This window comes from Chinchilla lanigera, unplaced genomic scaffold (assembly GCF_000276665.1).
Source record: "Chinchilla lanigera isolate Chin_1 unplaced genomic scaffold, ChiLan1.0 scaffold00070, whole genome shotgun sequence".
Lineage (NCBI taxonomy): Eukaryota > Metazoa > Chordata > Mammalia > Rodentia > Chinchillidae > Chinchilla > Chinchilla lanigera.
Window position 1 is genome coordinate 12170409 of NW_004955471.1, and position 12918 is coordinate 12183326.

The following is a 12918-nucleotide window of genomic DNA, read 5'->3' on the forward strand; positions in this document are numbered from 1 at the left end:
GTTTTCTTGAGAAACTGTAGATAACAATATGTAAAATGACAACCACTGATAATTTCCTACCACTTTGTCTGTAATTTGGTAAGCTCCCCCTATTACTATGTTATCCTTCTTTTACTCTTTAAAATAAAAAAAGAAAGATTGAATGGAACAGTGTATGTAAAAGGCATATTAAAATTCAAGTAAGGTTAGTTTTTGTAAACATGAAACCAGCAGTACATCTTAAATTTTTATGCACACATACACTGCACACAGCATCAGGTTTTTGTACACCTCTCATCTGCTCAAAAGTGAGCGATGAGCATAATACAATAAATACACACCTCAGAAAGACGATCAGCATCTATGCAGCAGGTGCTGCAGGGAGGTGGGGAGCAGACAGGCTGTCACCTCTGGTGTAGGAGAACTGCCACTGTGAATACCCTCATTAGTACTGTGAGCATAGTGACTGTGAAGCCAAACTTCCTGGATTCATAACCTTTCTTTCCACTTACTATCTGTACTTTTGTAAGTTACCTTAGCTCTGCTGTGCCTCCACTTCCTCATCTGTGATATGCAGGCTATAACACTGTCTAGGGCCAGGGATATAGCTCAGTGGCACAAGTGCCTGCCTGGCAAGTGCAAGGTCCTGAGTTCGATCCTCAGTACAAAAAAAAAAAAAAAAAAAAACTCACTGTCTAGTCTCGTAAAGTATGAGGCAACATCAAACTAAAAAACCTTATGATTTATTTATGGCTTTAATGTATTGTTTACTACTAATTTTATGCATCTGTTGGAACCTTTCAAACCACTAGACATCTGCAAATAACAGTAACGTAGAATCCAGTGATTCAATGTATCTGCAGAGTAACTGACTTCAAAACAAAACTATGATTATACCAGAAAGAAAGGATGAGAAAGACTGTCCTGTTCCACTTACTGTAATAGGTCTACTATAAACACCAGTATGTTTCTACACATTGCTGTCAATATCTACCATTACGGGAAGCATCAACCTTGCAAAAAAGAAACTATTATCTCCATTTAGATTAAGAAACAGAAAAATTATACCCCAAACCACAGAGTCAGAAGGTGGTATAAACATATTCAAACACCAGTCTGTTTTATCTCAAAAACCCTTTCTCCCATGAAAATTATTTTGGCACACCTCCCTCAATTCTATCTGAAAGAACAAGAAAGCATCCGAGGTTGATTTTCATGCCAATGGAATTATCAGAAATTATAAACTGATATATATATAGTGACCTCTAAGTCCCTCTGGGTGATTAGTAACACAGGGGCTCAAACACTCGGACACACACACACACACACACACACACACACACACACACACACCTTTTAGTCTTTAAAGCTGCTTCCAAGCTAGTATTACACTGTATCAAATGAAATAGTTCTGAAAAACAAAAAATGGCAGGAAAGTACTTTATGTACTCATAAGGAGTTTCTACCTACCATCTACCTCATTTGCCTAAACTTAACCTCTGCACCCCAGTTTTCTTTCCCAGCTAAGATTCATTTCTCAAATAGCTTTATGAACATGTGTTCAAAATGAGATGCTCATTAGACATTTCAAATCCAACATACCAAAATCTGAAGGCCATTTTATTTTCTAAACCTGTTCTTGTTTTACCTTATCTCAAGTAATTCATTTATTCAATTAGTAAATGGTACAATAAACATACAGTATGCCTTCTCCTTGAAACTGTCACAGATAGAAACCTAGGAATTATCTCAGTCTCCCTTAGAAACACAGCTAAATGATCATAAGAATTTACAGATTTAAAATATTTCTTGCCGGCTGGGGATTTAGCTCAGTGGCTCAGCGCCTGTCTGGCAAGCAGAAGGTTGCGAGTTCGATCCCCGGTACTGGAGAAAAACCAAAAAAATAAAATAAAATAAAATAAAATAAAATATTTCTTGCTATTGTGAAAGGGAAAGAAACTGTTCAAAGGGAAGGAACACCTGGGATGAGGGAAAGGAGAAAATTAAAAAAGAAGGGGAAAAAATATGTATGTATATAAAAGGACAGCTAGCATAATTGTTCTGCTGATGTCTATTGTTTTATTGAAAGGAACAGTTAATACTTAAATTTTTTTGACCAATTCTGCATGCTTCTATCTAGTAATCAGAACAACTAATCTGAAGACAACAGTATGCAATATAACAACCATTGTTGAATTCCTACTATCCTGTTTAGTGAAGCTCTGTATAGCTTCTAATTTTTTTTATTACTTTTTACTCTCTTTAACTGATTAATCAATCTTGCATTCTTACATCCGGTAATCTGAGCAACTTTGTTCAAGATAACAATATGTAATATAACAATCATTGTTAATTCCTATCACCTTGCTTTGAAATTGGGTATCATTTTTATTGTTTTTGTGTTTTTTTGTTATAGTTTTTCTCTTTAAAATTAAAAAAATAAAATATTTCTTGAAATCAGTCTTTTCCTGTCAATACCTACAAGGTGTTCTCAAATAATTATTTCTTACCTGGATTACTTCTAGGCCCTAAAATTCTATTTTAATTTGTACTCTTGTCCTTGTCGGATGAACTCCCCACAGTGCTGTCAAGGTGATATAAAATATGTATCCGATTATATTACATCTATACTTCAAGTTAAAACTAAGAAGGCAACTAGTAAATTCAATTTTATCCATAGAATCAGGAAGGCTTTTCTAAAAATAAATTTTTGAAAGCCTCAAAGGAAAATATTAACGAATTATGTTTTACTATATAAAAATACTTTGGAAGGCAACCACTGTAAAACTAAGTAAAAAGAATTATAAGCAGGAAAAAATTCTCTTAAACATCTATGCTAATATACTCATTTCCTTCAAATAAAAACAGCAGCATGGTACTACACATGTAGTACACAAGAGCAAACACAGGTGCCAGACTGCCTAAGTCTGAATTGTAGTTCTTTCCTCTACTAAGCTATGACTTTGGGCAAGTTATTGACCTCCAAATATCTCCCTTTAATTCTGCATTACTATGGATGGTAACAGTTTCTATCTCATAAAGTTTTGGATTTAGAATAAAGGGCTTAAAATAGACCTTTGAATATTAGCATTAAACACTGTATTTACCAATATTAATATGTGATTAAACATTAAGAAAAACACAAACTACAGACCAGGGACTTCAAACTCAACAGGTATTTACCAAGCACCAACTGTGTCCCTGGCATTATTGCTTAGTTCTAGGATATCTCAGCAAATAAGATCAAAATTACCCCCTTGTATAGCTTACACTCCAGTGGGGAAAATGAATGATATATAGTATGTAAATAATACACAAGAGGTAAGAAGAGGAAAAGAACACATGGGCAATTGGAGGCTAATAAGAAAAGATAGGGTGCAATTTTAAACAAGCTAGCCAGTGCAGGGCTCACTGAGAAGGTAACCTTTTAATTATTAAAGAATCTACCCATATAGCTACTGGGAAGAATATTCCACATAAGTGAAAATGAAGACAGAGGCCTTAATACAGATGTCTGCTTGGTGTGTACAAGGCACAGCAAAGCAGCCAGTAAAGCCAGTGCAAATGTAATAGGTTGATGTGGTTGGTTAGTTAACAAGAGGCCATATGTGTATGCCTTGTAAGTTACATAACTTCGAGACTTGACATTTACTCTGAGTTAAATGGGAAGCCACTGCAGAGTCTAAACACAGGAGCTACATAACCTTCCATTTTAAAAGGATTATCTGACTGCTGTACTGAAAAGTCAGTGGAACGGCAAAGGCAGCAACAGGGAGATCAACTAGAAGACGACACCAATGTAGGTGAGGGATGATGGTGACATGGAGCACATCACCATGCTGCTGACGGGGAAGGGGCAGCATGTGGTCAGATTTGAGATATATTCTGAGGGTACATTCAACGGAACTTTCTGACACAAACAGGCATGGACTGTAAGATAAAGGGAATGATGACACCAAAGCTTTGGCCTGAGCAAAGAGATATGGAAAGTTGTGCAGAACAGATTTTAGGAGTGTAATCAGAGCTGAGTCTTGCACACATTAAATATGAATACTAAACAACTAAGTAAAATGCCAACAAAATCTGGCAAGAAGTATTAAAGAAGACAAGTACAAGACAACAGAAATGGTAAAAAAAAAAAAAAAAAAAAAAACAGAAATGGTATATATGAATTGTGCTTAACTAGAATTTCCACTTAAAAAGAACAAAGGCTACTCAACTCCAGCAAACTTAGCATAAGGAAATCTAGCTTTCCTAAATATGACACATTTACTTTCAAGAGAAGCCAGAAATCTAGAAATTTCTTTTTCACAGTACTGAGGACTAAAGTCAGGGCCGCAAGCATGTTAGGAAAATGCTTTGCCATTAAGCTATATCCAAGACCTTTTACTTTTTAATTTTTTAGAGGGGGTCTTGCTAAGATGCTCAGGCTGGCCTCAAAATGGCCAATAAATACATGAAAAAATGTTCAACATCACTGGCTCTTGGAGAAATGCAAATTAAAACAACACTGAGATTCCATTTCAAACCAAAAAGAATGGCCGCCATCAAGAAATTGAACAATAACCAACGCTGGAGAGGCTGATGGGAAGGATACTTCTCCATTGTTGGCAGGAGAATAAACTATGGTTGGTAGGTACAATCACTGTGGAAATCAGTATGCAAATTCCTCAAAACACTAGAACTAGAAATTCCATTTGACCTGGCTATTTCCTCTCTAAGCATCTTCCAAAAGAATTAAAGACATTACAATATATATGCATATCCATGTTTATATGAGCACAATTCATAATTTCTGTATCTTGAAAGCACCCTGTGTCCATCAACAATGAATAGATACAGGAAATGTGGTGTTTATATGTAATTTGTACTCTTCCACAAAGAAAAATGAATTTTGAACTTCCAGGAAGATGGCGGAGTAGTGAACACCAGACAACCTCTCTGAGACTTGGTGTCCAGATGCAGGAATGTGAGGAAGAGAAGGAAGGAAGTCAAGTCTCCAGGACCCAGCAAGGATCTAAGAAAGAAATGAAGCCCACAGGAAGAGCAAAGAGAGAGACTTAACACAGAAAGAGGTGGGAAGTAATGCTTTCTCCCTGAGCCGTGACTTGCTGCATGCAAGGGGCAGCTCAAACCTGCAGAGGCATGGTGATCACCGGCAATTTCACAGGACTCCACAGAGAAAAGCACCAGTGGAAAAACCAGTGGACACAGCAGACTGCAGTGGCTGGTCAGTTCTTTGGGTTCAGATGTCACCCAGGAGAGGGTAATGGTCCAGTCACCATCTTAAGAGAGGGGCCAACTGAGCCATAATTCACAGCAGCTGTAGGCTGGCTCCATCTAACACTTCACAGTGTCAGGGTGAGGAGAACCAAGTTCATGCCAGCAGGAAGTGAAAAAGCTGAGTTCAAGCCAGCAAGAGGCACACAAAATGCTGCAGACTGAACAAACTGGGTTCCAGCCTCACAGCCAGAAACCAGCCTGAACTTCAGTGGAACTAAAGACACAGGCTTGCTAACATTATCCACCAATCAGCCATAAATCTACCGCTGGCTTGCTGGGATTAAGAAGCACAGATCTGGGCTCTGTCTACCCTCTCATCTACTAGTGACAGCAGAGCAACACCGTGAAGTGAACGCTTTTTCTTTTTTTCTCTTTTCTTTTTCTTCATTGTTTGTTCTTGTTTTTATGTGCATGTGAACAGTTTCTAATTTGTTCTCACTGTGTTCTTTTCATTTCTTCCTTCTCTCTTTCCCTATTATTTCCACTAGTTTCCCAAAGTTTGCCTAATTTTCCTGCATTCTCAAGCCTCGCTTCTAATCTCTTCCTCTTTTTCTATTTCTGTATTTTTTACCCTAACCCCTTTTAAATTTTCACCGTTGAGGGTTAAATCACCATATGTGGGGCATATTTACTCTACATAGTTTTGTTTTTCATTTTCTTATGTAACTACAAATCTTATTCATACAGTTAAAGGTGATAAATTAATACCACAGTTTGTGATCTTCTAGGCTGTTTGACACTATTGTTATTACTGACGGTACTAGTTTAGCCAAGGCAACATGATTATTCTAACCAGTTGTTCTTTCTGGTATACCAAGAATCAAACTGCCTGAGGGTCAGTGCCAAAAAACCAGGGCTGGGCCAAAAAGGCAACAACTTCTCATTCTCAATAAACTGAACAGCCAGGATCCTGCAACAGTCTCGAAGCCCACAAGCCAGATATACCTGGAAGACATCTCTCAGAAGCAGTCTTTCCTAAAGGTTCTCAATACTAGCAACAAAGCGATCTGCCATAGCAATTTACAAGCACCAGCTCAGGAATACAACTAAAAGATACTGAAAATGAGAAGACACAGAAGTAAGGTACAACCCCAGACTTCCAGCTCACAAAAGGCAAGCCCACAAGGCAATGAGATGAAACAATTTGAAAGGCACCCAGATGGACTCTCAGAAATGGTAACGATGGAAGTAACAAAGCAGATGAATGAAGCTCCAGAAAAAAAATCAAATCAGAAAAAATTTCTTACAAAATGACACATAGCACAGCACCTGCCTGGCAAGTGCAAGGTCGTGAGTTTGATTCCCGGTACCGGGGGAAAAAAAAAAAAAAATGACACATAGTAACATAATGAAGGACATCAGTATAGTGAATCTAGAGAATATATAGATTTTTTTAAAAAAAGAAGAGCTTAGGAAAATGATAGAAACCATGAATGCTCAACAGAGGAAAGAAATGGAATCCACGAAACAGATTCAATCAGATACCCAGGAGGTTAAAAATTCTATTGAAAGTCTGTGCAACAGAATCAACCAATCTGAAGACAAACAATCAGATCAGAAAACAGGTTTGTAGTGATCATGAAAAAGAAACATGTTAAAAAATAGCCAGAAATCATGAAAAATCAATCTAACAGCTGCTAGATGATGCAAAGAAGAAGAATATAAGACTGATCTGAGTAAATTAAAAAGCAGGAGACAGTGCAAAGGACATAAAAAACCTGTTTAAAGAAGTAATGGTAGAAAACATCCCAAACATGGAAAAAGGATTTGACATACAGTTAAATGACACATACAGAACTCCAATTAGCTATGATCACAAAAAACTACTCCAAGACACATAATAGTCAAGATTCCAGAAATTCAACACAAGAACAGAGTATTAAAAGCTGTTACAGAAAAGAAAAGAAAAAAAATCTATAAAGCCCATTAGAATCCAGCAGACTTTTCAACACAAACCCTTAAGTCAAGAAGAACTTGGAGTGAAGTATTTCAAACCCTAAAAAAAAACAAGACAATCTCCAGCCCAAAATGATCTACCCCCACAAAAATATCTTCCAAAATAAATGGAGAAATAAGATACCTCCATGACATCACTTAAAGAAATTCATGACCACCAAACCAGAACTCCAAAATGTTCTGAAAGACATTCTAGGAAGAGATAATGAGGACTACAACTTCATGAATCCCAATGGAATTATTCCACCAGGAAAAAGAAGCATTTTAACAGAGGGAAAAGAAAGGGACCCTACAACAGGAAAATTACATGACAAGGGTAAGTCAATACATGGTCAGTTACAACCATCAATGTAAATGGTCTCATTTCACCAATCAAAAGAAACATACTGGCAAAATGGATCAAGAAATATTTTTCCAACAATATACTACATACAAGAAACTCATTTAACTCAAAAACAAATTCACAGACTGAAAGTCAAAGAATGGAAAACAATACTCCACACAGGAATCCAGAAAAAAGCAGGGATAGCTATTCTATTTGCAGAGAAACTGGATTTCAAGCTAAGACTGCTCAAGAGAGACAACATCACTACATCCTTATTAGGGGAACAATCTAAGAGGAAGAGATAACAATCACAAATATATATACACCAGGTACCAGCACATCCAACTATATAAAACAAATATTAATGGACATAAGAAATCAAACACACACTAATATAATTGTAGTGGGGGACCTCAATATCACACTGTCACAAATACAGAGATCAACTAGACAAAAAAATCAGTATCAAAACTGAACCAAAACTTTGAAAAAAGGAACTTAGTTGATGTCTACAGAGTGTTTCACTCCACAACATCAGGATACACATTCTTTTCAGCTGCACAAGGAATGTTCTCCAAAACAGACCATACACTAGCTCACAGAATAAGCTTAAGTAAACATAAAAGAATTGAAATTTTCCCAGTATATTAGCAGACTATAATGCAATGAAACTGGAAATAAATGGCAAAAGAAATCGAAAGAACTGCATAAACACATGGAAATTAACCCCTTCCTGAGCAACAAATGGATCACAGATGAAATTAAAGAAGAAATTAAACAGTTTCTACAATCAAACAATAATGTCAATACAACACACCCAAACTTATGGGACATGATGAAAGCAGTCCTATGAGGGAAATTTATAATGGTGAGTTCCCATATCAGAAAATCCAAGTGAGCACATATTAAACAACCTAATGTTAAACTTCGAGCTTCTAGAAAAAAAAGTAAATCAAGCTCAAAGCTCATGTGGGGTAGGAAATTATAAAAATCAGAAGAGAAATTAGGGGCTGGGGATTTAGCTCAGCGGCAAAAGCACCTGCCTGGCAAGCGCAAGGTCGTGAGTTCAGTTCCTGGTACCGGAGAAAAACCAAAAAAAAAAAAAAAAAAAGAGAATTAATGCAACTGAAACTAAAAAAATTCCAAAGAATCAATTAATCAAAGAGTTAGTTGTCTGAAAGACTAAACAGCCAACTTAGCCAACTTTATCCAAGAAAAAAAGAAAGAAAGAAAGACAAGACAAGACTCAAGTCCATGCAATTAGCAATGAAAGGCACAACAACAGAGCCTACAGAAATCCAGATCATCAGTACTTACTTCAAGACACTGCAGTCTAATAAGATAGAAAACACAAGGGGCTGGGGATTTAGCTCAGCAGCACAGCACCTGCCTGGCAAGCTCAAGGTCATGAGTTTGATTCCTGGTACAAGAAGAAAAACAAAAACAAACAAATTTTAAAAAGATAGAAAACACAGAAACTGACAAATTCCTAAATACATATGAATTACCAAAGATGAATCAAAAAGATATAAAAATGCTAGATAACCCAAGATCCAATCAATTAAACTGAAGTAATTAAAAACCTACCAACAAAGAAAAGACCAGGTCCTGCCAAATTCACTTGTGAATTCTGTAAGAAATTTAGAGATCTAATGCTGCTACTCCTCCAACTCTTTAATAAAATGATAAGGGAACAGCAATACTCCCAAATTTATTTCTAGAAGCAAGCATTACCCTGATACCAAAACCAGAGAAGGAGCTACCCAAAAAGAGAACTACATGTCAACCACCCTAAAGATCACAGGTGCAAAAATCCTCAGAAACTGGCAAACAGAATGAAGCAAATCATCAAGTTTACATACCATTCATCCAGGGGATGCAAGGATGTTTCAACATACAGAAATCAATAAATGTAATACACCATATTAACAGAGCCAAAGGACAATAACCGTTTTTCAGTCTTTTGTTTTTAAAAATGCAACGTTTTCGTTATTTCATCACCATTTTAAATGACACAAGTTTAGTATTCCTTATCCAAAATGCTTGAAATCAAAAACCATTTCAGATATTTTTGGATTTTGGAATATCTGGTTATATATAACGAGGTATCTTAAAGAAAGCACCTAAGTCTGAACACAAAGTAATTAAAAACTCATTTATGTTTATTTAGTAAATAAAAACTCATTTTAGTAAATAAATAAAAACTCATTAAATGTTTATTTAGTATACTTCATACTCACTCTACACAACATTATTAGTCTACCTGTGTTGTGACTGCAATCCATCACAGAGATCATGTGTGGATTTTTCCTTTTGTGGCACCATACTGATGCTCTATAAGTTCAGATTTTGGAGCATTTCAAATTCTAGATTAAGGGTATGCAAGCTGGTAACCACCTTTCTTCACTTAAAACTAGTTTTACTCTAGGCTGTACCTTTATACCATCACTCAAACTGTGCAGTTAGAAATTACAACTGAAGTGGACTGTAGATCACTTCCAGCATTATACATGAAGAAACCTAAAGCAAGTAAGCAAAGAGACTTGCTTAAGATCACAAAACTAGAAAGTGAAAATACCTGGACTCAAGCACCACAGCAGTGATGGCGAACCTTTTAGAGCTTTCAATGATACAAACAGCCTGCTGCGGCACGAGTGCTGTAGGTTCGCCACCAGTGCACTACAGTCTCAGAAACTCATAAAATCTGACTCTCCCATAATGCGGTACAGAGGGACACCAGCCTCAACAGCCCAATGGACATACTAGTGGCTCACTACAGGAAAGATCATGTTGATACAATGTGAAGAACAGGAAAGTATGAGATTTACATTTAAGAAACAAGGTGAGAGAAAAAAATTTGTCTCCAATATGCTACCTTACCTATGGTACTTACTGCTTATGAAAGCAACAGATATCTATGGCTTCTGTTCCCATTTTATCCAAAATGTAGAGTTTAATAAACAGGATTCTTTTTTCCTACTGTAATTCACAGCTAACTGTAAATGGTTTATTTCTACAACTCAATCCATGCCTGCAATTACCTTACAAACATATTTTTGGTTAATCTTGTCTCTAAATTGTGTTTTTAAAGAGATTGTTTTTAAAGAGACAGTCCCTCTATTAAAACACTTTTTTACCAGAGAATGACTGGAAATGTATGCTAAGGCTTTGTACATCTCAAATATTTCACTGAAGATATTATAAAAACTTGAAATTACAGAAGTATAGGAAACACTAGAGTCACCAGTCCCATCTGGTCTTTAGAAAGGAGTATATTCTTATTTTAAAACCTCCAAAACAAAAGTAACATACACACATGTAAAATGAACACTTAATAAGAGTTTATGCCTGGCAAGTGTGAGGTCCTGAGTTTGATTCCCGGTACCAAAAGAAAAAAAAAAAAAGAATAAAGAGTTTAAAAATACTTAGCTTTAACACATTAATTAAATGAAGCGTAATTCTAAAGGAGCCAGAGTTCAAGAATCTGAGCCAGAGAATTATAATCAAACCTAAAACGTCATATGTATTCATTCTAAATTATTCCAGAATTAGCAAGTTACTCAAATGTCCAAGAAAGCACAGCAAAAGTAGGAGAGTACACTAAAAGTTGTTTTAGCCTATATAACTGTAGCCTTCACAGACAAATCTCTTTTGCCTAAACTTTAGTCTTTCAACGATTCCTCTCTAGGTCAGCTTCAAAAGAAAAAATCGATTATGTTATGGAAAAGGCTAAGACAGCACGGCTAACCACAATATTCAAGTAACATGTTGAATAAATCATTGAAGTGCTAACTATATAATCATTAATTTTAAGCATGTTCAGCTAACAAAAATATAAATTTTCAAATTTGTACAGCCTTTCAAAATAGATTAATGAAAAAATGACAAGCACAGTTTTAGAAAAATACGAAGGTAAATAACCATTTATCCAAAGGAATTTGTTGCATCTGCATTCTGACTCAACTGAAACGTCATTTCCCAAATTACCATAAAAACTTACAAAATAATGTAAGTGAACGTCTTTACTGTAGATTTTAAAAATTAAACGTAAAATGAAAACATTTAAATATCAAAAAAGTTTATACAAGGCATATTATATCTTCACATTCCTCAAATTGCATGAATATTACATTCCTGATTTATTAGTTCACTTGTTATGGAGCATGGAACACCTAGACCATGATTACCAGAACAATGGAGATTTTGAGAAGCAATTCATTTTAGTGACAGTGCGCACTATAACAAGTTAGCAAAATAGAAGAATTAATCAAAAGTGTGTGGATTTAGGTAAAATTATTTCAAAATAAAAGTACATCGATCAGTTCAATTCCACTTTACATTACTTCTGTTAAAGAATGAGTGCATTTTATGCAAGAAGTTGAACATAAAATGTGTTAAAAGTTTTACAGCCAAGTATTTCATACACCTACTATTACACTGAATCAGATTTAAATTTAGGATGACATAAAGATTAATTTAAAAAATAATTTGTATTTTAAAAATAATTTGTTGAAGTCTTTTTTTTTTTTTTTTTTTTTGGTACCGAGAATCGAACTCAGGACCTTGCACTTGCCAGGCAGGCGTTTGTGCCACTGAGCTATCTCCCTGCCCCAATAATTTGTAATTTATAATGAATTTTTGAAATATTCCTGGGACACTAAAATATGTATGTTCTTTGAATTTAGGACAAACCTATCTACGTATTATTGCCCAAATGAAGTATGCTATTTCTTAAAAGTCTTCTGTGACCTGGTATGTGGAATCTGCTAACAACTTGAACACAGAGATCCCATTTTGTTCCCTCATGTGCTTACCTCGCCAACTCCCAAGCAGTAAAATGAAAGAGAAACAATACTAAGCAAAAATGCAAAATTCGATCCCAAGTAAGTACTCCGTTTCTAGTCGCAACCCTTTCTCAGTCGGCCACGAATGCGGCATATCAACAAACTGGCACCATTAATCACAGGCTTAGTGGGGCTGGGGATTCAGCTCAGTGGCACAGCTCAATGGCAAGCGCAAGGTCGTGAGTTCGGTTCCCGGTAACGGAAACCGCCCCCCCCCCAAAAAAAAAAAACAGACGCAAAATCAAAACACAGAGTTTTTTTTTTAACCAGGAATCGAACTCAGGACCTGGCGCTTGCCCGGCAGGCGCGTGTGCCGCTGAGCTACACCCCCGGCCCTCAGTCCGTAAACTGAGCGTAGTTCTCCCCTCACCATGGACGGTCAGTAACACACGTTTACATTCCCAGTACCGGAGCGTAAGGTGAGTACATCAGACGCGGCAACGTGAGGCCGAACGCCCCTTCTCAGGTGGGCACGCCGGGCAGAAGGCAGGGCGCCGCCGCACTCCCGAGCCCGGCGCCCCCAGCCGTGCC